A 26,411-nucleotide genomic window follows, 5' to 3' on the forward strand; every position below is an offset into this window, starting at 1 on the left:
ACATCTTTATTAGTCATATGAAAGAAAATGATTAGGTTTGCTTTGATTTCATTTAGGCGCTGGGAACGTGGACTAGTGTTTGTTTTTAAGGCTGCCAACGTTTAAACCTTCCAAGCAATTTTGGATTCAGCAACTGAACACATTAAGCAGCTAATGTATAACACACTATGTCCTCAGTTGAAAACCCACGGCAACTCCTAAAACATTTTAAGCCATAGTTTTTGTCACGAAACTACTGTAAATCTATGTTCAAAATCTTGTTTAAATTTTGTTTAAACCTTTCTGCAACAGGATGCCCTTTGAGAAACAGTTTCCGGAAGTGTTTATATCAGAGGCACTTATTAAAGTCTGAACTGCAGCTATTGCTAGGGATTTACTGAGGCTAATCACTTTATTTCAGTTTCGGAGTCAATATTCCTTGATTCGCTAACTACAGTGCTAAGTGGAAAAATAAGTCTTCTGATTAAAGGGAATGGAAAAAGAGATTCTTAAATTTTCAATAGAATGACTTTTCTCTTTTTCTCATCCTTCCTCTCATATTCTTTTCCTTGTTCTCTGCCAATTTCAGACAAAAGTTCAGTGCCATGCAGTTCAGACAAAAGTTCCCGGAAGAAAGTCTACTTCTGGAAAGGATGATCATAAGACTGATTTCTCAGAAGAATGTCAGAATGCTGATCATTGAAGTTGACTGAGGGGTCTGTGGCAAGAGGGTACCTTATACTAATGTCCTATCTCATATATTTTTGAAAAATTGTGTAATGAAAAGTAAAAAATGTTTTCTTAGGCAAAAATTAGTAAACAATTAACCAAAACAGTTAACATAGGTAATGATTTCTAAGTAACAGAATCAATGCTAAATTTTCTACTTCCTATTTGAAAAAACAGACACTAAATTTTGACATTCCCTGGTCTGTGCTGTCAAAAGCCCTAAGACATTTTAATGTAAAAATGACTTAAAGATTTGGTAAACTTAAGCTATTTAAAGGATACACTAGCTCCAAAAGCATAAGTTAAAACTTTTTCATATAGGTGATGAAGAAAATCTGTGTGTGTGTTTTTTTTAGAAGATTGCCTTTTTAGTTTTATCAGCAAATAAAATGCTAATGTCTGTGTTTCAGTTATCTATTGCTGCAAAACAAACTCCCCCAAAATTTAATGATTTAAAATAACAGCCATTTCATTTACTTGTGAATCTGTAGAGCAGGAATTTGCATAGCAAGAGTTTCTCTGCTTCATGAAATCTGGAGTCTTAGCTGAGATGTCACTGATGGCTGGAAACCTGGTGGACAGCTCCGCTGGGGTCACAGGTCTGGGGCCCTGCTTCTTCCTGTGGGCAGGGCTTCACAGTACTCCTCCCCATGGCCTTGCCAAATATATATCTGAACATAGTCACAGCCTGGTGGTCTCAGGGGTGGCTGGATTTCTTACATGGCAGCAGGCTTCCCAGGAGAAAATGAGAAAGCTGTCAGGCCTCAAAAAGACAGCTCAGAACTGGTACACTATGAATTCCTGCTGCAATCTATTGATCAAAGCAAATCACAAGGGCCAACCCGGTTTTAAAGGAAGAAGAACTAGAAGAATTAGCACTCCTTACCTTAGCAGGGGTAAGGGAGGTATAGGATGTGGGCAGCCATTTTTGAAGACTATTGCATAGTGGCTTTAAAAGAGCTTCATGTTTGAATATATCTTGGACTTTGAATTTAAAGCACATTGAGCACCTAGTGGCAAGGTGTCCTCAGTTTTGGCAAATATCTAAAAGGGGAAAAGGGCTTTATGTCAGTGAAATGGAAAATATCTTTAGTATCCTTTCTCATAAATTAAATAAAAATTACTAGTACAGTAAAGGCACAGAGTTTAAGTCATATTACAATGCAGATGTGGGGAGAAATGTGATTTATTTATTCAGTCGCTAATCTGGATTTGTTCCCCAAATAGCTATACACTGGTAAGTAGGAGAAAAACTACATTGAGTGTGCATTTTAGCTTAAAGCAATGATCTATAACCTAAACAGTCTTCTAGCTAATGTTCAGCCACGACCCTCTCCTCTATTAATCTTCCAAAGAGAGCATCTGAGTGCATAGAAACAGAAGGACATCTTATGTGTTCCTTCGATGTTGAAAGAAAGGGGCCCCTGAGCTTGTTCTAGTCTTTGTATATTTACCAAATATCCAAGGGGATATCCCTTTCTGTCCTGGTCATCATGCCTCCTATTTGTGCTGTTATGTGTGGCTAATGAACTTACCGCTCGTTGTTTCTCCCTCGGAAAGGTTCTGGATGGTATTCCCCGGACAATTTGGTCTCTCCTTACTCCTGCTGGCTGCAGATCCTAACTGCTGAGCTGTCCACCTGGACCAGTGATCCCCACCCATCCCAGCCTGTCCTGCACAATCAATCCCATCACACAGCAGACTCTACAGCAGTCCCACGGTGGTTTCATACAGCAATGAGAATTGAAGGCTACCAGGAAAGTCTATGCCACCTGAGAATTGAAGGCTACCAGGAAAGTCTACCCTAGAGCCTCTCTGCCTGATTACCGTCTGTGCAGAAAAGAGTCACAGCAAGCCTACGACTGCTATCCTTAAGCCTGCTTACAAAGTTATCTCATGGCTAGTGTATAGGACTTGGATTGTGGGAGGATTCCCACCATATTAACTAATAAAAATAAATCACTGTCTCTCAATTATTTGTGCAAACAATGTGGTTTTTGCTGACGACCTGTTTTCCTTCTGGGAACCTGGAATTTGGTACCCACCAGGAAGAGGATACCTTCATGAGAAGCTCCCAGTAAAAACTCTGAGCACTGAGTTTCTAATGAGCATCCTGGTAGACAACATTTTACACGTGGATGCCTTACTGCTGAGAGAATCAAGTACATCCAATGAGAGTCCACCAAGAGAGGACTCAAGGAAGCTTGGGTCTGGTTCCTCCAAACTTTTTCCCAGGCCCCTTTTCCCTTTGCTGATTTTACTTTGTATCCTTTCACTGTAGTAAACCATAACCATGAGTACAAAACAAGCTGAGCCCTGTGAGGCCTCCTAGCAAATCACTGATCCTGGAAGTGGTCTTGGAGACCCTCAGCACATTCTCTGCCACCATGAGGCTTTGACATGGTGGCACCTCAGATTCAGAATGCATGGTACAGCCTCCAAGATAAGGTTGGAGGAAAGCCAGAAAAGATGAAACTCAGAACTCACTTATCTTCACTTCTTTCTTCTTTCTCTCTTCTCCTTCCTACCATTGCCTGAGTCTGGAAGAGGGATCACATTACTTATACCTCCACTGTATCAAAAGTTTACTACCTAAGGCAGGTAAGCCTGTCAAGGACATCAAGGGCGAAAGAAGTAGCTTTTCTCCACTGGAATAGATAGTCTTCTTACAGACCAATAGCCTGTCGTACAGGTTTTTTCTCACTGCATAGTCATAGGTTGCATGTTGAACATCATCCATCTTCTTCTCGCCACAGTTCCTGCGTAGATGGATGCTTTGGGTGGGATGAATTAAGAGCTTATAACTGCAAAAGTGAAGGAGTAAAGCACAATTAAACATTTCAAAACATTACCTCCATTATATTAGCTTAAAATTCGTTGCTTTTGTTAATATTAAGGTTAATAAAACTATAGTATGAGCAAAAACAACTAAATGTCTGTGTGTACATATACTATATATGTGTGTATACATACATATATATATTCAGTTTTCATGTGTTTGTATTACATTGCTACAAAACTAATTGAGGTTTGCCACTATTTTTAATGTCAAAAACCACAATTACTTTTGCACCAGCCTAATAATTTTACTTCACAAATTTTATCTTTTGTTTTTCAATCTAGAAAAGAGCCTCACCAATCAGAGCAAACCCATTGGCAAATTTTCTCTTGTAAAGCAATTTTAAATAAAATTCTAAATTTCAGACATCACTAAAAGGCAAAGTTTAATATTGTACATGATCCAACGAGTTTTTAATTTATTGAGTCAAAAGTAAATTTTACCAATAATCCAAAAATAATAATCAGGCTGAGTGATCAGTTTTCCCAGAGATGGCCATGAACATGAAGAAAAGGACATTAAAATAAAGCAACTAGTGATAAGAACATTCCCTTAATGGCTCGTGCCATGTCCCAGAGCACGTATCCCTGTAATAACCCCTTCCTCAAACTCAGGCTCTCCTTACCTTCTTTGCTTCCAAAACAACCTTCTCCCCTGCATACTGAATAAGAAAGTAAATGCACTCAAGCAAGCTAGCATTACCTGGATTCCATGAGGTAAAAAAATCACACGGTGAGGGTCTTTTGGAGGAGGGTAGTTGTTCTCAAGCAGCAGAGTCTGATTTTAGTATCACCTGCTTTCATTTGGAATTAAGGAGAATCCCAAAAATAAATGAACTGGCTCAGAACCACTTGATGAAAATAGCATTGAAAGGCCCTGTCTCCAGCTGGCCACCACACTGCAGAACTGTGGTTGGGGTCTCCACCTCCCTCCTATTTCCTTTCCTATGTGAGAGCAGCTCATTCCTGCTGCCAGTGCATATTTAACATGAAATTCTTCAAGTACCACTGCAAAGCATCCAGCAAACACACCACCTCTAAAGTTAGTCTTACATATGTAGCCAGAGACATGGATAAATATAGAGACCTAGAAATACATACAGAACGCCAGGAAAACGTGCTCTGGGCCAGAAACATATTGTGAATATGCAAATATCTCAGTGTCTGGTACTGACGCTCTGCCCTTTAGCACTTGCCTAACTCCATCTTTCTCTCTTTTTCTCTTTGCACCATGTCCCCCCCCACCAGTATCTTCCCATCTGTTTATTTTTTCCAAACTTTCATTTTAAAAAATATGGTACCACCGCTTAAAAATAAGAAAAATATGGTGCCACAAATACGGCTGCCAGGTGTAACATATGATGCTGCTTCTGGGAGTCAAGGAACAAAATGTATAAAGGAGGCTGCATTCAAATTTTCTTACAAAGGTTACCGGAAATGGATTTTATCCATTTTATCTGAACTCTGTTCATTCCTGGTTAGATTTCAGGGCTGCTTTGTACTCTAAAGAAATTGTATAATCCAGGCCTTGTCATCAGCTTTCTTAATTTATTTCCCTGAAATGACAGGCCTGGCAGAAGCAAGCCTGCCTCTCAAATGTCTGGATTACAGTGTAGCTATGGAAACAGGTGTTAAAGGGGCATGGATGTCAAGTTACACTGGTACTTTGCACATCGCGTTCTATGCGGACAGCATGTTATTTTACATGCTGACTGATGCAACTGCATCCCTGTTGTTGATTTACAGGAGACAATCTCAAAGAAGATCTGCCTCGAGGAAACTATGAAACTGGCCCAGGCTGGAGAAGGAAGACAGCAATTTGCTGTTTTCTCTAAAGCTCTGATTCATGTTCTCTGGTCTGCCAGAAATAAATAAATTGACACAAAAGACATTAACAAATAAATAAAATTAGGAGAGAGGTAGGGAAATCAGATACATTTTTACATATGGGGTAATTTTCATTTTCTTATCTAAAAAGAAGAAAAATGAGAAGAACATTTTAAGAAATAATCCTGCTCCAATTCACATGCCCTCTCTATAACTTTCATGAGTATCACTGTTTACAGTACTAAAGACCTAGTGAATCTCGGCATCGTTATATAGAAGGAGCTATTTTCAGTGACTTGCGAAAAACAATGACCTGCATTAATCTGACCTACCCAGAAAGACAAAGAAGCAAAGGAATGAATAGTTCTGGAGGAGCCACTGTGTGCTGGCCTAGTGATCAGACATGAGTTATTGTATTTCATTTCATCTTTACAAACAGCACTGCAGGGGAGGTATAATCCCTGTTTTATGGGAAAGGAAACTGAGACTCAGAGAGGTTAAGTAATATGCTCAAGGCCTCAAGGTTACAAGTGCAACAGCCGGAATTCAGTCTGAGGTTTGTCGACAAAGCCCTTGTTCTTTCCACTAATCAACCTAAGCAGCAAGTTTAGGGCACATAAGGCCAAACTGGCATGCCCTCTCCCTGGCATGTTTCCTCTCACTGCAGTTGGTTTCAGAAGACAAGGCATCACATCTCGGGCTGGGTCACAATAATTAGGTGTGGTCCCTTGGCACTCATATTATGTTGGCCGGGCTCCAACTTTTTTCTACATTAGCATTACTCAATTGAAATTGTATCCAACCCTTGATGAGTTATTAAATCAAAGTCCAATTTAAAATGATATGGAGAAACTATACTTCTAAAAAGTAGTGGCATAAAACCTAATGGATCCTATCTGTTTCCTTTATAAATACTTATTGTGATTTTTGATGCATCATCGATCTTCTGACAGGCAAAAACAAGAATAAGAGCAGAGATCTTCCGAAACACACATATATGTAAAATTTTTAAAAATTAAATTTATGCTTCTGAAAAGGTTTGGTGAGATACATTTGCATTCATCTTAATGTGATCATTTACATGCACAAAATGATGAAGCTAACTGATTTCCAGGTGTCTATCCATGTCTATCTTATAAGCAGATAAAAAGAGGCTCGAATAAAACAACCCAAAAGAATAAAGAAGGATGTTGCGAACTGACTATTGAAACTAGCAGCAATTGGAAAGTTACAGCAAATTCTGCTTTACTGTCATTGCCATGCTTAGAGTTTCTTTTGAAAAATCTGTACTAATTCATAGGAAAGATGTAAAGCAACATTACCAGTAATAGATTTTGGCCTCAAGTTCCAATATTCAAATTGTGCGTCTTCCAATCCTGAAGAGTTGTTGCCACAATCTAGGCAATGACCAGCCAGTTCAAAGATGCAACTGTACCTCTTCAGTGAGATCCATCTTCCCCTTCCTTGGAGTAGGGGTGGTTTTAGAGAGGCTAACCAGCAAGTCTGAAAGAGTCGTGTTAATCCAAGACAGAGGAAATGCATCTCAGTTTTCTAAATAAGGAGCTTCCTTCAATGTATTATTTGAGATTCAATTTCTATTGATTGGGATACAGGGGAACATTTAAGAAGCATATGTGTTATATGTTAAAGGAGAAATGGAAATTCATTCGTTTGTAATGACATGGCTGGCATTGAATGACTACCGAGACTCCCTGAAAGTTCTTTGTAGAATAGGAACTTGGTGGAACAGAGAAGGAGAATTTGAGCAGCATTCAGAGCACTTGATAGAATCCAAACCACCTTCTGAGACACAGAGAAAGAGAACTAATACTCTGTATGTGCATTATCCCTTTGGACATTTAAAATACCATGGAAAATTGGTCTTATCATTTCCATTATCCAAGATCACAGAGTTAGTAAGTGGTGATGGCAGGACTTGAACTCAGGGATACCTGCTACCTCCAGGGCTCCTGCTTTGCTTTAAGACCATAGGGATTATCTGTCCTGCCTTGCCTGGATTGTGGTCATGCCCAGCCTTTCCTTGACAGTTGAATTAGTCAAATTCACAAATGAGCCCAGAATCTAAGTCTACAGCACTCAAAATTAGCAGAATTCTATAGTCTGTTACTCCTTGGATAGTCTATTTTCTACCATTTATCAACTAGAAATATATTCCAACTTGATAAATATGATTTTCTTTTCTTTTTCACCTCTGCTTTGAAATAACCCTTTTACACCATTTAGGAAACAACAGTCTTGGAGATAGTAGACACAACAAACTTTTCCTTTGAGGTTCAGAAGGCTATATTTGTAAACATCCATTCATTCAACATTATTTGAACACCTATCGATATGGTTTGGCTGTGTCCTCACCAAAGTAAAGCAGAATTTGCTGTAACTTTCCAATCTTGAATTCCCACATATTGTGGGAGGGACCTCAGGGGAGGTAATTGAAACATAGGGGCAAGTCTTTCCCATGCTGGTCTCATGATAATGAATAAGTCTCACGAGATCTGATGGTTTCATAAACAGGAGTTTCCCTGCACAAATTCTCTCTCTTTGCCTGCTGCCATCCATGTAAGATGTGACTTGCTTCTCCTTGCCTTCCACCATGATTGTGAAGCTTCTCCAGCCATGTGGAACTGTAAGTCCGTTAAACCTCTTTCTTTTGTAAATTGCCCAGTCTCAGGCATGTCTTTATCGACAGTGTGAAAATGGTCTAATACACCTACTCTGTGTTCAGTATGTTCAGTGCCGTGGAATGCAAATTATTTCAAGTAATTTACAGTCTAATTGAAAAGACAAGCCAATTATTATTTTGACAGTACAATAGCAGAGGCATGCACAGAATATTTTGACAATAGGAGAAAGGGGTAGATAATTCAGTATTCAAAGATGGGGAAAAGTGGATGAAAGCATTAAAGAAGAGTGGATCATGAGGTCAAGAGTTCAAGACCATTCTAGCAAACATGGTTAAACCCTGTCTCTACTAAAAATAAAAAAATTAGCTGGGCATGGTGGTGGGCCTCTGTAATCCCAGCTACTTGATAGGCTCAGGGAGGAAAATAGTTTGAACCTGGGAGGTGGAGGCTGCAGTGAGCTGAGATTGCACCATTGCACTCCAGACTGGGTGGCAATATGAGACTATGTGTCAAGGAGAAAAAAAAAAGAAGGTTTCTCGGGGAAGTCACATGTAATTCATAAGTAGGGGTTCTTTCTGTAGGTTAATAATTGCATAAATTGTGTTCATTATTCACTTCCAAATTATATTATCCCATCATATTAGCATAAGAACAAGTACTCTGAGGTTGTATGTTTTTTCCTCAGTCTCCAGTTTATGGGGAAAAATGTTGGATTTATGGAAAACTTTACTCATACACATTCACACTCACGTGCACACGCAGACACCCTGGGTGGGGCAGTGTGCTGCTGCAATTGCTTCAGTCCCACATTAGCTCACGGAGGGCACTGAGAGGATGAGCATCCACTTCACCCAATGTTGCTTCCAGTAAATATCAAGTGCTATATGTTTAGGCAAGGCAACATGGGTCTGCAAATGACCAAAGTCAGAGAAACAATAGATATGCCGAGGAGTTCTGTTAAATGCACACTTCAATTAACTCTTGTGTACAAAAATCCAGGTCTTTTCCCCCAAGTCTTAACCTTTGGTCTGTGGCACAAACTTTCTAACGTTTCCCTCTAGACCATCCCCCAAAAGTAGACCTGGCTAGACCCATGGTTGGGCTTCACCTCTAAATTAGCATTCATTCAGGTATCATTCTATCTGAGTAAACTTTTTGTTTTGTCTTATGATAATAGCTTTTTCATAAAGTACGGCCCCAATGCCCAGAAAACCAGAGAAAGTACAGTTTGATACGTATGGACTTTCTCTGCATTTGATTAAATCCCAAGTGAATTCTTGGCTTACCTCATTTCCTTGTTAACAAGAATGCACACATTCTCCGGTCTTTCTTCCTTATTTTGTCTGTTTCCCCAAAGTTCCTGATGACTGGCACACATTCCCTAGAGATACTGATTTCACACATTCCACTGGGCTGTATTACCCTGAAATATTTCCCCTTTTCATGCAACAAATACTCCACCCCATCTGTACAAACCACTCAACATATGTAGGTGTTCATACATCAGTAAGTAATGAATACAGGATATATATGCCTCTGTATACTAGATTATGACAAACCTATTTACAATTATAATCCCCTTGCCATTTGGTATCTGAAAATCTGTTGGTGTCTAGAATAAATTTTCATTCAATGCAATGATACATATAATTGGTATATGGGCCAAAAAGTTGTGTCTTTTTCAGATATATTAAAAAATAAATATCTTGTGATACTTTTGATAGCATTTAAATTTATATGTTCCCCCCTTTTTATTTTTAAAAATAATGTTCTCTGGAATGATTTCCACTGACTGAGGATGTGAGTTCACAGGAAAAGATGATCTTAAACTCAGCCAGGACACAGAACTGTTCTGTTCTGTTCCCTGGATTCTTTTTCGTATTTTAAATTGGCTACACTGGATTTACTAGCCTGACTTATGGAGCGCTTTCTATTTATCCCCTACCTTTCAATCCCTCTAAGGTGCAACTGCACAAACCTTGTCCTTTATACGGAAAAACACTTTGCTGTCCTGGTCAAATGGAAGGCTGCAGTGCATACTTATGTCCTGGTCAAATGGAAGGCTGCAGTGCATACTTTGAATGGCTGAAATTTTCTCTTAAATGAAATATAGGAGCCATAACTCAGTTTCTCTGGCAATGAACCATAGAGGCCATTCATCAGGATGTGGCAGACATTTATCTCTTCAAATACTCCAAGGCAGATGGAAATAGCATCTAGCCTCCTGTCAGAATAAATAACCCAAATATTGCCCCCTTCCCGAAAAGACCCAAACAGATCAGCAGCCATAGATCAGCAGGAGGCAAAACCAAACCAGTCAGCTGTAAACCTTTGCTCCACTCCCACCTCTGCTTCACTGGCATGGCAGTCTCATTTCACAATGGGTGGGCGTTTTACAGCCAAGGCCTTTGTTCTGACCCTCTTAGTAAGAAGTCCAAAGCTAATGTGTTATTTTTCACTGTAAAGTTCCCATCTTGCCTTCTTTTGACTTTATTGGGAAAAAAAAAGGACTTTTTTCATTTTCCAACCTAAATACAAACATTTAAAAATGATCTTCTCCAGGGAATAGTTTGAGACAACAAGCTTTTTTCCTCTATTTTGAAGCAAATTAGGCCTGTAGACTTAAAAATGTTCGAGTGATAAATTCTATGGTATGTGTATTTTTACCACAAATTTTAGAAATTAAAAATTTTAAACAAAAGATATTAAATGCCTTAAACTCAAGAATAGATAAAATTAATACAGTTTTAAAAGACTCATCTTTCTTAATCTTATCATACTTATAATACATTTAAGTCTTCTGGAAGACAACCAGAATGTAAAATAGTTTTTTCCCCTGTAATGCTGGCCTTATATTAAAACTGTTTATTAAATTTCTGAGGCACTCAAAGCTTCATGGTGATGCTTTCATTGGCAAAGTTTATGAGCAGGGCCAACTCTATACCCTGAAGAGGCTAACTTCAGCCTAACCAGACTAGCCTAAGAATTCTATCTGGTTTTTCTTCACTACACATACAAAGAGAATTTCTGATTTAAATGTTGTACTTTTTAACTTTCATAAAAAAGTTAAAATGGCCAGCACAGAGGCTTACGCCTGTAATCCCAGCACTTTGGGAGGCCAAGGCAGGAGGATCACCTGAGGTTGGGAGTTCAAGATCAGCCTGACCAACATGGAGAAACCCCGTCTCTACTAAAAATACAAAACCAGCCGGCGTGGCAGCACATGCCTGTAATCCCAGCTACTTAGGAGGCTGAGGGAAGAGAATCTCTAGGACCAGGAGGTGGAGGTTGCAGTGAGCTGAGATTGTGCCGTTGCACTCCAGCATGGGCAACAAGAGCAAAACTCTGTCAAAAAAAAAAAAAAAGTACTAATTGGACCTCTAATATCTTAGCTGAGAAATTTTTAAAACTGAGACGTCTCAAACAACTAAGCCACTTGTTTTGCTTTATTTTGTGTAAAAATATGGCTTTTTCCCCAGAAGTTCTCCCTACCCCGTTTTAAGTAGCCCCATCATTTTTCCTAGGAGATTACAAACTTTTTAAGAAAATAACTTGATGGCGTAGCCTCTGTAAGTCCACCTTACATAGCAGACTTCCATGTCTTCACTAAGCATTCAAATTACATTGATTTGGACTGGCAGGACAATAGAACACTCCTGAAAAATATATTTCAGAAATGACCAAAGTAGAAACATTGTCTTCAATGAATTGGTGGTATCCATTAAATAGCCAAACACCATTTTTGGAAAGGGAAACATGCAGAAAAATAGGCAGAGAGCTTTGTCTGTTCTAGGCTCAGCTGCTTAGCCAGCAGTAGAACATTTTTGGCTTTAGTGTCAAGCCACACTTGAGCATCTCCTTGTAAAGAGAATTTAGAAGTATGAGAAACAACTTAAACACATTTTCTGCAAGTGAAGTGAAAGAACATCTGTAGGTATACAACCATGAAGTTAAGGAACCTCAGACTGTTCCCTTAGAGAGTAGATCCTAGGATATTTACTGAATATTCTCAGCAGTTTGTGGTTTTTACCCAATGATAGATACACACATGTACACAAAGAAGACTCAAATACTCCAGAAAAGCAGAATCTTTAACATAGAGTTTGAAATCTAAGTCCAGCATTAGCAGCTGGTTTTCTTCTGAAGAGCTAAATAATTCCCGAATATGATAGGAAAACTGAAAACCCTTGAATGGTTCCCCAACACCTGTAAGATAAGGTCCAAAATTAAGGCTTTAATTAGTGTCCATCTCTCTAGCCTTTTACCTGCAATTCCTTCAATATATAGCCAGGCTTGTTGCTTGCCATGGAAGCCATATTCTCACACTCTATGCCTTTGCCTAAGATGCCCTGTCTATATTGAGGGCAAGGAGTACTTGATGACAAATGACTAATAAAATACACAAACATACAACACACACACACACACACACACACACATACGTCCCCACCCTCACCATCACCACCACTGCCACCACAAGAACAAACAGGCCCTTTTCTCACATGATGCTAATTTTCCTCAACCTGCCTCCTCCAAAGAAAACTTTATAATTTTGTATACTTTACAAAACTCCTGTACAATACAAGAAATAGCCTTTTTTTAAGTTATCTCCTAATAAGAATTGTGACCTCATCATTCAACAGAAAAGTACAGCTGCTATCACAGGAGGGTTATAATATCTCAATATTGTCCTCCTGGCAAACACCTACACACAGCTTAACACACTCAGGTCATTGGAAAGGCTCTCCTGGCACTACCAGGGGAGACTCACAGGACCCCTGCTTTCTCCCTCTGGCTTTTGTCATGTTGCAACCAGAGCAACTGCCATGTTACAGTGTTTATATCATTCTCTCTAGATTATATAGTGTCTACAATGCAGAGTATCTATTTCTGGCTTATCTTTATATATGCAGGGGAAAAAATGGAGGACAGAAGCTGCAAAGGAAGGAAGGAAGGAAGGGTGGGAGGGAGGGAGGAAGAGAGGGAGGGAGGGAAGAAGGAAGGAAGGAAGAAGGAAAATGATGATTCACACACACTGGTACTAAAATATAGTAATACACTCATTCGTTCACTCACTCATTCTTTCATTCACCCGAGGGACCTGGTTGGAGAATGATGCTCAGAGGAATTGAGAGAAAATGCTAACTAGTGTCTTAAAGCCTAAAGATAAGATAAAGTCAGTGAACCACTGGTATGAAAGTCAAAATCAAGCTTAAAGTCCAGAAACCAAGAAGAGAGTAAAGTTGAGATGCAGCAGAGGGGTTGAAGTGCAGAGCATTCTGCCCTCTTCAGAGGGGACAGGTATGGTTTCCAGTCTGTGGCAGTCCCCATCATTCCTTAATACTTTGTCTAGCTAGACTCATTCTGTTTTACCAATCCAGATGCTGTAGGTATTTGGGCTGTGAACCTATGACCTAAGGGATTTATTTAATAAATGAGTTTTTGGAACTCATCTGATCCACTGCTTTGGATGCCAAGAATTTAGACACTTCTGAAAGAAAAATAGCTTATTACTGACAATGTTTTTAAACTACAGAGCCATAAAGCCTTTGGTAATATCTCTAGCTTCATTCATCAAACCAGGCATTCTAATAGTTGCTTGAGGGCAAGGAGCACTTGATGACAAATGACTAACAAAATACACAAACATACAACACACACACATCCCCACCCTCACCATCACTACCACCACCACAAGAACAAAACACACAATTCCCCCATGATGCAAATTTTCCTCAACCTGCCTCCTCCAAAAAAACTTTATAATTTTGTATACTTTACAAAGTTTCTGTACAATACTAGAAATAGCCTTTTTTTTTTTTTTCAGTTTTCTCCTAATAAGAATTATGACCTCATCATTCAACACAATAGTACAGCTGCTATCACAGGAGGGTTGTTCATTTTCCAGCAAAGCTGAAAGGTGGCTGTGTTTAGTTCATAATATTTTCTTTTAATGAGGTGGTATCTATGTTTGCTCCTTGAGAGGCAGAGTCAGAGGAGAGATGGCAGGGAGCAGGAAGTCCTTGAAATCAATTGGCTCTGTGGAAAACTAAGGGTCTAAGATATCCTTCATTTGCTCTAACTATAATCCATTGGACTTGCATTTCGTGCTCTGTCTATCAAATCAAACCTTCCCCAAGGAAAACCTGATTCTTTTAGGCTCAGTCTGTATTCTGAGAGCACAAGCCACATGGCCTCCTTCAATAAGTCCCCATTACTGCCGACTGCATTGGTTTCGGAGCCAAATCCCAAGGGCTCCAAAGATGGATCATTCAATCTTCTGAGTAATCAATCCCAAGGGCGTGCCGCTCCAGCCTGCATGGCTGAGCTACAGGAGCAGCCAGCCTCATGGCCAGGGCAGCATCGGGCCTGGGGACGTGGCAGCAAATGCATAACCTCCTCTTTAAAAAGCCTCTACACGGATACTTGGAAAGGGCAGGAGGAAGGTGTGAAAACAGAAGCAGGGGCTGGTGTAGGAGGGTGGAAGATTCGATCCTAAACAGGTTTAACTTAAGACAAAAAAACAAAAAGCTTACTTGACCCTGTGCAAAAACCTCACGCCCCGCAGTGCCCTTCGGGAAACTCAAACCACCCAACTCTGTTGTCACATACTGAACCCACACCCAGAGTGTTAAGTATCACTGGAGCTCGCACAGAAAAATATCATCATTCCCTCCTCCTGGCTGGTGTCTTTAAATAGCTCCTCTTATTTACGGTGTACATAGTGTTAATGTCCTTCAGTTGCTCTGTTTTCAAGGATGGAAAAGCCGTTGCTAAGCATTTCTAAATGACAGCCCCAGGGTTCATTAAAAATATGGCAAACATTTGCTAAGCTCATTAAGTGCAATTTTTGTGTGTGTGTATCAGATTCCTCCTCTGCATGTTCTGCGTGACCAAACATCTATTAACCCTAATCCCATTGATGAGTCTGATACATTCAAACCGGCAATTAGACAAAACAAAAGGGATATTTATGGAGAGACTCCTAAATGGGCTTTCATATTGGTCTAAGCTGTTTCAAAACGACAGTTTAATTCCCCTCTGTTAATCCCTCGCTTCCAGAGCACTCCCTTTGTTTGATTATAGGCTGTCAGGTTTAGGAATTCTGATTGAATCAAAATTCGAAGCAAACTAGAAACACATAATAATTACACTATTTAAGCACTGTTGCCTACTGTATAAGCAAATGAAATGCTCCACAAATGAAGACTCCTCAGCACAGAGCGTTTCTAAAATGTACTGCTTGCACAATTAGCAGCCATAGAATGTGAATTAGGTGGTTGTTTTCCCCGATCCTTTTAAAAATGCTCCAGTTGATGAATCTGGTGGTAAAACATCATGCATTAAATCCGTTGACTAGGCAAAAATATTTTAAGACGGGCTCCCTCTGCCCTTCCTCCATGCCACCCCCTCACCTCCCTCCTGCCTCCCCCGCCGCAGCTGTGGACTGGTCTGACCCACAGTGGTTAATCTGAGCACCAGCTCTCATTTGGCCACTCCAGCTTTCCATTAACTCAGGGCCACGGTGGTGTTATTATTAGAGGCGGAAAGGATTCCGCATCACTTACATGGTGTAAAGCTGGGCAAATAAACAAGTACTGACTGTGGGTGTCTCCCAGTCGCACCGGGCCTCAATTTTTGAATGCACTCTTTCAAACAGCAAAATGACCCTTCTCTAGTTGTAAAACCTCTCTTTGTTTTCCCTTAAAGAAAAGGAAACTCACCAAGAGGAGTGGACTTTTGACAGAGTTCCCCCACAGGAACATCATTTTCAAGTGGCTCTTGACCAGCTGAGCTTTTTCAAAGTGTAACTTTTATAGCCACAAAGGATCATGTCTTATTTGCGTTCATTAAACTTCCTCTTACTTTGCAAAGGGCTGACCAAACTCACAGCTGCCGAGAGAGAGAAGCCAACCCTTCATCATTCTTCAAGTCAATTCAGCACTGGTCAGGGCTCTGTTTTCAAAGCCCTCCACAGAGTTGGACTTCATAATTTAGTCTCTGTTGGATGAAAAAAACAAACAAAAAGGATTCTCTTATTTGGGTAGGAAATGGATCTTTTGTGTTTTCCTACTGGCAAAAGTTCTGGGGTTGCCATTGTTAGCATGGCAACAAGGTGATTTATGAAAGTACTGTCTGAGTAAGGCAAGAGTGCTGGGACTCGCAGGACTGGGTGAGAACATTACCTGATAAATACCTGCAGGAGGAACAAGAGATCAACTTGCTAGACTGTCTGTTGTCACAGAGTCTTCCCCACCTCCCTCCTCTCCCTGCCCAGAAACTATGCTTCCCAGCATTCCCTACCACCAGGATTCCAGGTCAGATGCTTCCAAGGAAGGGATCTCACTAGGCTTTGGAAGATGAAGAGAAAGAGAAGCTACTCTTCTCCAGCAGTAGCTGGGACGGGTCCCAGTGTACTATTGAAAATTGCTGTGAGGCTGCCCAAGCTTCCCTCTGCTTCCTGCACTTCCAGATTTCTTGAACAGGGAGTTCCCGCCTGACCCTGGCTCCTAGCCCTCCTCATGGATGTGCGAGGCTCTAATTACCCATGTTAACAATTCTTTCTGCTTCACCTACCTGGCTGAAACCTGACTGATGCCAGTAATAGGTGCCTGGAACTGGGGAAGACAGCAAAGTTGACTGAAGCCAGACCACTTTGAAAATGGGATCTGAAGCTTAGTGTGAGGAGTCTGCCATTTCATTCATGCATGCAAGCCTCCTTTCAACAGATTTTTACAGGCACCTAAAGAGTCCCAAACCTTCTGGTAGAAGCTAGTGTTAGAGCTATGTACCCGAATCCAGAGATCTTATAGCACAATACAATAAGGAAGTGAGAAAAGGAGCTGCAGCTGCCATTTATGAGGAGACTGATAAAGGAAAACAAGAGTAATGAATTTAACAATAACAACAACAGCAACAGCAAAAGGTTAGTTGGGAACCAAACTACATAATCTTTCTAACCTTGTAGCTTTGAAGCATCAAATCAGTTTACTCTCCACTTCCCAGTTCTTGTCTTCTTTTACACATGATGTTACGAAATTAGAGATAACAAAGGTAAAATACCCAGCACAGCAGCCAAAGCACAGTAGTTACCAAGCAAATGGTCCTTGTATCTTTTGTTCCTCACTAGGCACTAAGTTTCTAACAGCAGCTGCCAGGTTTTACTGTCTTGGTGTCCCAAGTATTTACTTAGCACAGTGTCTTAGGTTTAAAAGATGTTCAATAACTCATGAATGAATGATGAATGCTGGAATAAATGAATACTTGAATAAACTGTGTTGTACATAATACATGCTTGGCAATTGAGCTGTTCATGTTATAATTGAGTATAATTAGTATCCTGTAAATATGTACAAAGCCCAGTGGGAACAAAGGGGAAAGAACTCTTGGATGAGTTAGGAAAGGAAAGGAGCATTAAAGCTGAAACTTGAAGGATGAGGATGACCCAAAAGTCCTACCATTTGGACAAATGATGGCACATCATTAGAACCAGTTAAAAAGTGTGCCCAGTATGCTGACACAATCTTCTTACCTGGGCTTCTCCAGGTCTCTCACTCTGAATGATGGCCAAGGCTTCCCCACTGGAGCCAGGGTGAGCCTCCTGTGACCTGTGGCGTTAACTCTGAGCTCTGTGATTCTATGAGTTCTCGGGTAGGGAAACCCACACATCACACAAGTATGCCCCATGAGTGACGCAGGCTCTCATTTCTGCTGAAGGAAATGAATTCAGAAAGAAAATGATAATCTACAAGGAGTAACACCCACACAGTTATCACTCAAATGATCCCAAAAGGCTCTGAATCTGATTGGAGCAGTGCTTCATAAACTTCCTTTCAAGGGGTTTCTTTGTCATCTTAGTAATTATGAAAGACTTTTAGAGTCTGATTATATATGCTCAATCTCCGTTCAGTTTTATACTTATTTTTAAACTTTAACCATTGTTTCTTTTTTTCTAATTTTTTTTTGCCTATGCATTTTTAATTTAATACATTTTCTCCTTCTGCCTCCTTGCTACCTCCTTCTCATGTCTCCTCCCCAAACGTCAATAGTATTATTCCAGAATCATTTCTGGGTGGCCTCATTCTTTATTTGTGGTATATTTTTCCTGATATTCTTGTGGGAGAGTCTCAGATCAGTGATGGTTGTAGGCCTTGTTACTTTCTCTGCTCATTCGATCATTTAGTCATTTGTTCATTCATTCATAAATAGCTACTGAGCATCTGCTATGTGCCCAGCAGTGTTCTGGGCACTGAGAACAGGTCAGACAGGTCCATGCTCATGGAATTCCGCTTCTGGTAGGAGAACACAGGTGTCTCCTGGATATATCATAAAATAATTAAAGGGTATAAGTAAAATGTGACACTGAGGTTTCTCACATTCCCTTTTCAACAACTCTTTTGTCCTATGTTGCTCCTTTTACTCTGCTCACCGAAAAAAATTTTTTCTGCTGGGTTTCCCACAGCTGCCTGGTCCTCACCGGAGGCCCCCAGTAAAGTAGACCCACTCTGTATTTAGACCTAAACCATCTTACTCAAACGAAGTCAATCTATCTAACATCCTAATGCTTCTCAAATTAGGATATGAGCATCGTATACCAGGAATTTACAGAATTGCTGGAAAAATCCAATGCAGCTTTCTGGAATATCAAGTCTGCTGGAGGATAAAGAGGAATATATCAGCGCATAGAATATAAAATTTACAAAAAAAGTTTTAGATAAAACAGAGGAAAAGAGCGATCATGCTTGTGGTTGATTGCTTTTAAACTATGCCCCAGAGTCCTAAAGAACAGTAAGAGAGAGACAAACAGGAAGAGAGAGGGAAAACAAGGCAGAAACAGAGGTGAGCCGAGGAGTGGGAGGTGAACATTCAGATGGATGACGTCAGGAACCCACTGAGAATGGTGCTGGATGCTGCTTCCATAGGGCGCGCGTCTCCAGCGGCTCTCCTGCTGAAAATCCTGCAAAGCCTTCCCCTGGCAATCAGGAACGCCCCTCTACCCAACCCCCACCCTGCACTATCTGTCCTTGCCCAGCTCTCAAAGCTCACCCAATACTTTTTTTTTTTCCTTCCTAGGTACAATCATTTGGTTCCTTCTTTAGGGTTTTGCACTAGCTGCTGCCCTTGCCCTCAATTCTCACACACTCCACCCTCTCCCCCTTTTTCTATTCTCTGTATCTAAAATGATCTTATTTGTGTATTTGTATGCTTAATGTCTGTCTTGCCCAGCATGGATCACAAGTCTCCTGAAAGCGAGATCTTGCCTGTCTTATTTCCTGATGCATCAATTCTCAATGGTGTCAGGGATATAGTAGACATGCCATTAATGCTTGTTTTGTAATTGAAGATTGAAATAACACCTTGCATAAGCCTTTTCTGAAAGAACGTGATGGGAGCGGTGTTTTAAAAAGAGGAGAAAGACAGGGAGCAGTGGCTCATGCCTGTAATCTCAGCACTTTGGGAGGTCAATGTGGGTGGATCACCTAAGATCAGGAATTCAAAACCAGCCTGGCCAATGTGGTGAAACCCCATCTTTACTAAAAATACAAAAATTAGCTCGGTGTGGTGGTAGGTGCCTATAATCCCAGCTACTGGGGAGGCTGAGGAAGGAGAATTGCTTGAACCCAAGAGGCAGAGGTTTCAGCGAGCAGAGATTGTGCTACTGTACTCCAGACTGGGCAACAAGATTGGAACTCCATTTCAAAAAAACAAAAAGAGGAGAAAAGGTTGTACAAATGAGAGTGGTCTCTCTTCGTACTTGTCATAGCGCTATATCAACATAGCCACTGAAATGGGCAACTGATTATATCCACTAATTCCTAAGAATGGTTTATGTATTCAGCCAGTCAGCTTTCGCATTTAGATTTATTATTCTGGACATTGTGTAAGCACTGAAGACCTAGAGATGAATGCTGCATTATTGATATCTTTGAGAAAGTTGGGGAGAGGGTTACTTGCAGGATGGAAAGTGCTTTGATGGAGGTGTGTACAAATTATTCTGAGCAGGAGAGACCAACTAAGTCTCATCTAAAGGAGTTACAGAAACAGCATTCACATACGATCTGGGTTTTGGAGGATGAGAGAAAACTTTACAAGCAGAAAGAAAGGGAAAGTTCAGGGTAGGTAGAGGGGCAGCAGCATATGCAGTAAGTTGAAGCTGTAAAATGTTCTTTACAATCAGGGGAAAGGTGGTGCCCCTATCGTGGGAAGCCAGGAAGTCAGAGAGACAGGTAGAGGGAGATGGGCCTCTGAAGGGCTTTCGCTATCAAACTACACAATTGAATCCATCCTGAGGCCACTAAGGAGTTAGGGAGAGGCTTAAGGATAAAGGCAGTGGTGTGAAGAATGCATGCCCAGCAGCCACAGCAAAAGACCATAAGGCTACTGCATGAACACAGGCAAGAGCTCATCAAGGCAGTGCACTGAGGTGAAAAAAATTAAGCCAGAGGCAGGAGCAACAAGACTCACTAATTGGATGTGTGTGGTGAGAAAGTGAGAGAAACCATTGACGAATGAGAAAGTTGTTACAGTGCATGGCAGAAGCAGCAGGAACACAGGAGAGAGACAGGTTTGAAGGGAAGTCTCTCAAATCTTCACACGGTTTAATGCGCAACTCACTCCAGCAGCCCTGGCGTTTTATTGGTTGTTAAAGACGGCTAAGGCTTAGCCACTGGGAATTTAAAGGCTGAGATAAAAGCATTGTGACAGGCCAGCAGGAGAGGTGTTTTTAAGAAGAGTGTCTGTCCCAGAGTCCTCTCTCTGGTCACCCACAAAGACCACTGCCTTCATTAATGGAACATGGGCCATGGCTGCTGCCAGCCACCACTAACACCCCTCTACAACCCCATTGTCATACATTATAAGTTATTTCAATCCATCTAACATAATGAGACCACTTTGCAATTCCATTACGATTTGCTCTCAAGTTTAAAAGCTATAGCCAAACCACGATGGAGGAAATGCACTGTGGCAGGGCTGTGCCATCCTTTGGGGTTCCACAACCTTCCCAGGCAGCCAACCCAACCTTCTGAGCATATAGAACTCTTAGAGGGGATTTGCCTATCTCTTTTTCCAAGAGTATTAGTAAATATCTATAGCTCCCTGTTGGATACCAAATGCAGCTGCCACACTCCGCGTTGGTGCCAGCAAAGTACTTCACATAGACAAGACAGCTTTCTGAGGCTGCTTTCTTTCTTGTCAGCTTTTCAAACCTCATGCCAACAGAAATCTTTTGTATTTAAGCTAGTGGCCACAAAACCAGAATGTGTCTTCTGGTCAAATGTGCCTTTTATATGTTGTGCCACCTTTCTTCTCCTCCCTGATTTTTTTTTTTTAAGATGGAAAAAATCGCAGTGTGCTCTTTCTAATTCTACTTTCATTATGGCCACAAACTTCCTCACAGAAGCATATCTGTTCACATGGAGCCTCCTTGTGCCCAGAGAAATGCCATTCACAATTCAATAAATGTATCAGCCTCATCGCCTTTGAATACAGGCTTCCTTGGTTTAAATTTTCTGTGAAACCACTGACACATTGTCAGGGTTTGATTAGTTAAATGAACCAATAAATTTCTTTTTTTTTTTTCAGCAACATTTTGTGCAGTCCAGTTCTCAGCCTCTCTGGGGTAATGTTTGTGCAGTTTTAAAATTGGAGCCTAGAGCATTCTTCTTTAGCCCAACACCTTCTTCTACCACCATATTGAAAGTGAAGGTTACAGGTTTCCAGATCAAAGCTCTGAATTGGCACGAAGCCTAGCTAATTACTCTGCTGGCACTGAGCCCCTTGGGAGATCAGATAGGCCTCCCTCACCTTCAATACAGCTCAGTAATGGGGAATTAAATACTGGATAAGAAACTGAGAGGAATAATTCACTGCAGACAGAACTGAACAGAAGTATCTGTTGGAGGACAACGGCCTCTTGGCACCATATCTGAGGTTCACAAATGACAAAGCAGATGTGAAACACTATTGGGAGCAAATGGATTGGGAAAGACCTGGGAGAACTTTCCCATAATGCTAACCCTCCCTGAGAGATGGTATAATTCAGAGAATGGAGAAAACATCCTCCAGCCAGAAAACTAGCAAAATCAACATACTCAGATCTGTGTTTGAGTCATAACCTTCCCTTTAAAGAATGATTTTGAAGAGCATCTCTGTAACTTCTTTGGCTAGTCCTTAAAGAAAAACCTCAAATATACAATAAAACAAATATCTGCTCACATTTTCTAATGAGCAGCACATGGTGTTAAGCACTATGAAGTCTTGAAAGTTAACAAATTATGGTCTCTGCCCATCAGAGCTTCACAGTCTGTAGAGACAGATAGTCACTCCATGGACGCATGCAGAGGTCTTTGGAAGGTAAAAATGTGTGAAGACAGCAGGGATCTAGGTGTTATGGAAGAGGAGAGATTTGACTTGAGCTCTGAGTAACAATTTGAACTTCAATTAACAAGGTAGAGAAATAGAAGGACATTGTCCCTTCTTTACTGAAATAACAGTAAAAGCACAAGAAGAAATTTGTAAAAGTTGAGGGTACATTGAAGGAATAGCAAGTAGAGTTGATATATGGAATATATGATGTATGGTTGAACCCCGTGGAGGGGTGAAAATGGAAAATAGGAAAGGTCAGCATTAAAGTCTGAGGTTTGAGGGTTTTCTCCTCTGTTCAGTGAAAGGCCATTGAATGACTTGGATGAAGGGAGATGTGTGGCCAGATCCTAGCTGTAGGATAATAATGGGAAGCAGTGTGCATGCTGAACTGGAGGAGTGAGGTATTAGAGACAGGGGATCTGGTTATGAGACTACTGTAATATTCCAAGCATGAGGTAAGGCAAATCCAATGGTAATGAGAGAAGGGAATGGTGGTATGTGTAGTAGGTTAAGCGATGGCCCTCTAGAGATGTTCGCATTCTATTCTCCAGAACCTGTTACTTTTCATGTCAAATGGGACTTTCCAGGTGTGATTAAATTAAGGACCTTGAGAAGCAAGGCTTACTCTGGACTATTGGGGTGGTCATAAGCTAATCACGAGAGTCCTTATCGGAGGGAGCCTGAAGGATCGGAGTGAGAAAGAAAGAATGAAAAGAAGGAAGCAGAGGTCAGAGAGGAGAGAAGAAATTACCCTGATAGCTTTGAAGATGGAGGAAGGGGCCATGAAACAAGGAGGCAAGTGGCCTCTGGAAGCTGAAAGGTGATGAAATGGATTCTCTCCTAGAGGCTCCAGAAGGAACTCAGCCCTGCTGATACCTTGATTTGAGCCCAGTACCTATTTTAAACTTGTGACCTTCAAAAATACCAATTGGGGTATTGTTAAGCTGCTAACTTTGTAGTAATTAGCTATAGCAGCCATAGGAAACTAAAACAAAGTGACACACATTTCTCAGGAGGTATTGATATTACTACACATCCACTGATTAAATTGGGAGAATAAGAAAAATAAACAATTGCAAGTGGCTTAGTGAAATCATCGATGAATTAATTCACCATTAACAGAAACGTGAGCAGAAGAGAGCATGGTGAAAGAGGATGAAATTCAAAGGGAAAGAAGATAGAGGAAAAGAAGGGAGCATAGAATAGGACCTTTGAGAATGGGACACCAGTCCCTTAGAATGAGGTTGACAGAGGTCTCCAAGGAGGGGAGGTGAGGGAACATTATAATGTCCTGGATGACACTCTATGCTTTACTATACTAGGCAATGCACATTATTCATTTTATTAAAGAGCTTATAATTAATCACTCTGGATCTTATAAAACTTATGCCAGGACCATTCACAGCTTGATTTTAGGTAGATTTCTCTGCATTCTACGTGTCCCTTTGCTAGAAGACCTGTTCTAATTTATATTAACCCTGTTATGTGTATTACTTAGATTTTAATTTCCCGTGATTATGAGCTCTTCAAGCTTACCAGAAAGCCCACAACAACCACTTGGTAGTTCTGTCTAAATCCATCCTCTCTCCAAACTCTCCACTATGCCAGGTCCAGCTCTCCTGGCACCTGTTCCTTCTTATTTGGATGTTCCCATAGGAAATGTCAGTATCTCCCTTTCATTAGGTACAGCAGCATCCCAACTCTGAGACCTGGGCATCGGTTGACACTCAAGACTGCGGAATCTCTGCTTCATTTCCAATAGCTTTTCCAAAAACTTTCCAAACAAAGACCTTCTCTTCCTCTAATGAAGTATAAGAAAATAATGTTTGCCCAGGTGCAGTGGCCTGTAATCCCAGCACTTTGGGAGCCCAAGTTGGGTGGATCACAAGGTCAAGAGAGGGAGACCATCCTGGCCAACAAGATGACCCCGTCTCTACTAAAAATAGAAAAAAAACTAACCGGGCATAGTGGTGTGCACCTGTAGTCCCAGCTACTCGGGAGACTGAGGCAGGAGAATCGTGTGAACCCAGGAGGCAGAGGTTAAAGTGACCCGAGATCAGCCCACTGCCCTCCCAGCCTGGTGATAGAGTGAGACTACATCTCGAAAAAAAAAGGAAAATTATGTTTCCTTCATTAGTGTTATGTCATAGTGTTACACATGTATTTGTAATACATGACTTCAAATTCTTGTGGAACAAGGTAACATGCAAGTAAACAAACACTATTCTGCCTTAACAAGCAGTGCCCAGAACTTTCAAGTGTCTCTTAAAGTAAAAATCACTTGCCCGGCCGGGCGCGGTGGCTCACGCCTGTAATCCCAGCACTTTGGGAGGCCGAGGCCGGTGGATCACGAGGTCAAGATATCGAGACTATCCTGGTTGAAATGGTGAACCCCCGTCTCTACTAAAGATACAAAAAATTAGCTGGGCATGGTGGCGCGTGCCTATAATCCCAGCTACTCGGGAGGTTGAGGCAGGAGAATTGCCTGAACCCAGGAGGCGGAGGTTGCGGTGAGCCGAGATCGCGCCATTGCACTCCAGCCTGGGTAACAAGAGCGAAACTCCGTCTCAAAAAAAAAAAAAAATCACTTGCCCAGTGATCAGAAAATATTTAACCCTTTCCTTTCTCTTCAGTTGGGAATGCAATTAAGCAAACTTTAGAAACAATACACCATTCTAAAACTGAAGTTAAGATAATAGGTCATTTGTTCATATCTTTCAAAAACCTTTCTTCCAAATTGTACCCAGCTGTCTACGCGGGCTTAGCAACTGTCTTCCTTGTGGTGGGCTCAGCTGGGAACAGCTGCCTTATCCAACTGGCATGCTAAGCACAATGACAAGAGCCTGGGAGCTCTTCAGGAACCTATAAAAATGCTAGACACCTGGAAAAAGTTACTGCTTCTAAAATAGAAAAGAAAGACTGAAATTCAAAATTAATAAATGTTTAATTAAATGTCTATAATATATTACACTCTTCAAATTTACCAACGATTAAATTTGATACTGATAAAATTTCGCTACAGCTTGAAAATAATCAGCATACATTTTCTCACATAGGGAGAATTTTGAATGCACAGTGATTTCAGATAAGTCACAGCAAATCGTAAAATAAGTAAGTTATTTGATGTCAAATAATTTTGAAAGTCAGTTATAAAAACCTTGTCACTTTGCAAGAAAATTTATATTTCATTTTGAATGTGAGTATATATTAATATTTGATGTTGTGTGGCATAGAAACTCCAAAATACCTTTTCTAGTGGTTTGTGAAGACAAAAATGGCCCTGACTGAAGACATTTTATGAAAGATCCTCTCTATGTTCATCCTCTCCACTAGTGCTATTTCTAAGGATTGCTCCCCATTCATTCACTCACTCAGACTTGCCGATGTCTTATTGAAAACTCTTTTGAATCTTTTGCTTGCCCTCTGACTACTCCTAAGAACATTATCTCTTAATTCATCTATTCAGCCTTGCTCTGATCTTCTGAGTCATCTTGAACTCTTTTTTGAAATCACCTGAGATACATAACAGGCTGTACTCTGGACTCTTCAAAAGAACTTGACAAGAGCATTGTGATTGCTGTAGAGTTCCAGAACTACTCTCCTGTTACCTTCTCTCTCAAGCTACAGGTGCAGTCTGTACATAGGGACACAATGGTACAATGTCGTTTATAATCTGAACTCAGAATCTAGTATATTCCATTATCATCAGCATCAGCAGAACCACTCAAGGAGGAATTCATCTCTAGTCCTGAGCTTCCATTGGGTGGCTCCATGCTCCAAATCCTCTGCCCTTTTGGAATCATGTGGCTTCTCTCTATGCCAATTCCCTATTTTGTCTGGCTTTCTAAATCTCACCACTCTTTCCAGGTTCCAGCGGAGCAGCGCAACCAGAGCTAGGAAGCCACACTTTTTCGACATATATAGCTGAGCACCAAGTGGTGTTTGAACTAACTGCCCCAGTTTCCTGAAAAAAAGCCAGACTCCAGGGAACAGCAAATAACCTATCTCCTGTATTTTGAAAAATCCTGA

At 40.8% G+C, this 26,411-nt stretch overlaps 1 long non-coding RNA gene across 2 annotated transcripts in view; it reads right to left on the reverse strand.

The window, feature by feature from the left end:
* The window catches only part of LOC118154521 (uncharacterized), a 63,768-nt gene extending 37,875 nt beyond the window's left edge, over positions 1-25,893 (reverse strand). Inside the window, exons 1-5 of one of the 2 annotated variants that reach the window (XR_004744516.3) lie at positions 25,754-25,893; positions 17,548-17,723; positions 15,740-16,016; positions 3,196-3,512; positions 1,595-1,752 (exon numbers count right to left, since the gene is read on the reverse strand). This is a non-coding gene — a long non-coding RNA (uncharacterized LOC118154521). Of the gene's footprint in view, positions 1-1,594; positions 3,513-15,739; positions 16,017-17,547; positions 17,724-25,753 lie in introns of both variants that reach the window. The other variant, XR_004744515.3, reaches the window with a different exon arrangement.
* Positions 25,894-26,411: the final 518 nt, after the last annotated feature.

Source organism: Callithrix jacchus, chromosome 1, assembly GCF_049354715.1.
Source record: "Callithrix jacchus isolate 240 chromosome 1, calJac240_pri, whole genome shotgun sequence".
Classification (NCBI taxonomy): domain Eukaryota; kingdom Metazoa; phylum Chordata; class Mammalia; order Primates; family Cebidae; genus Callithrix; species Callithrix jacchus.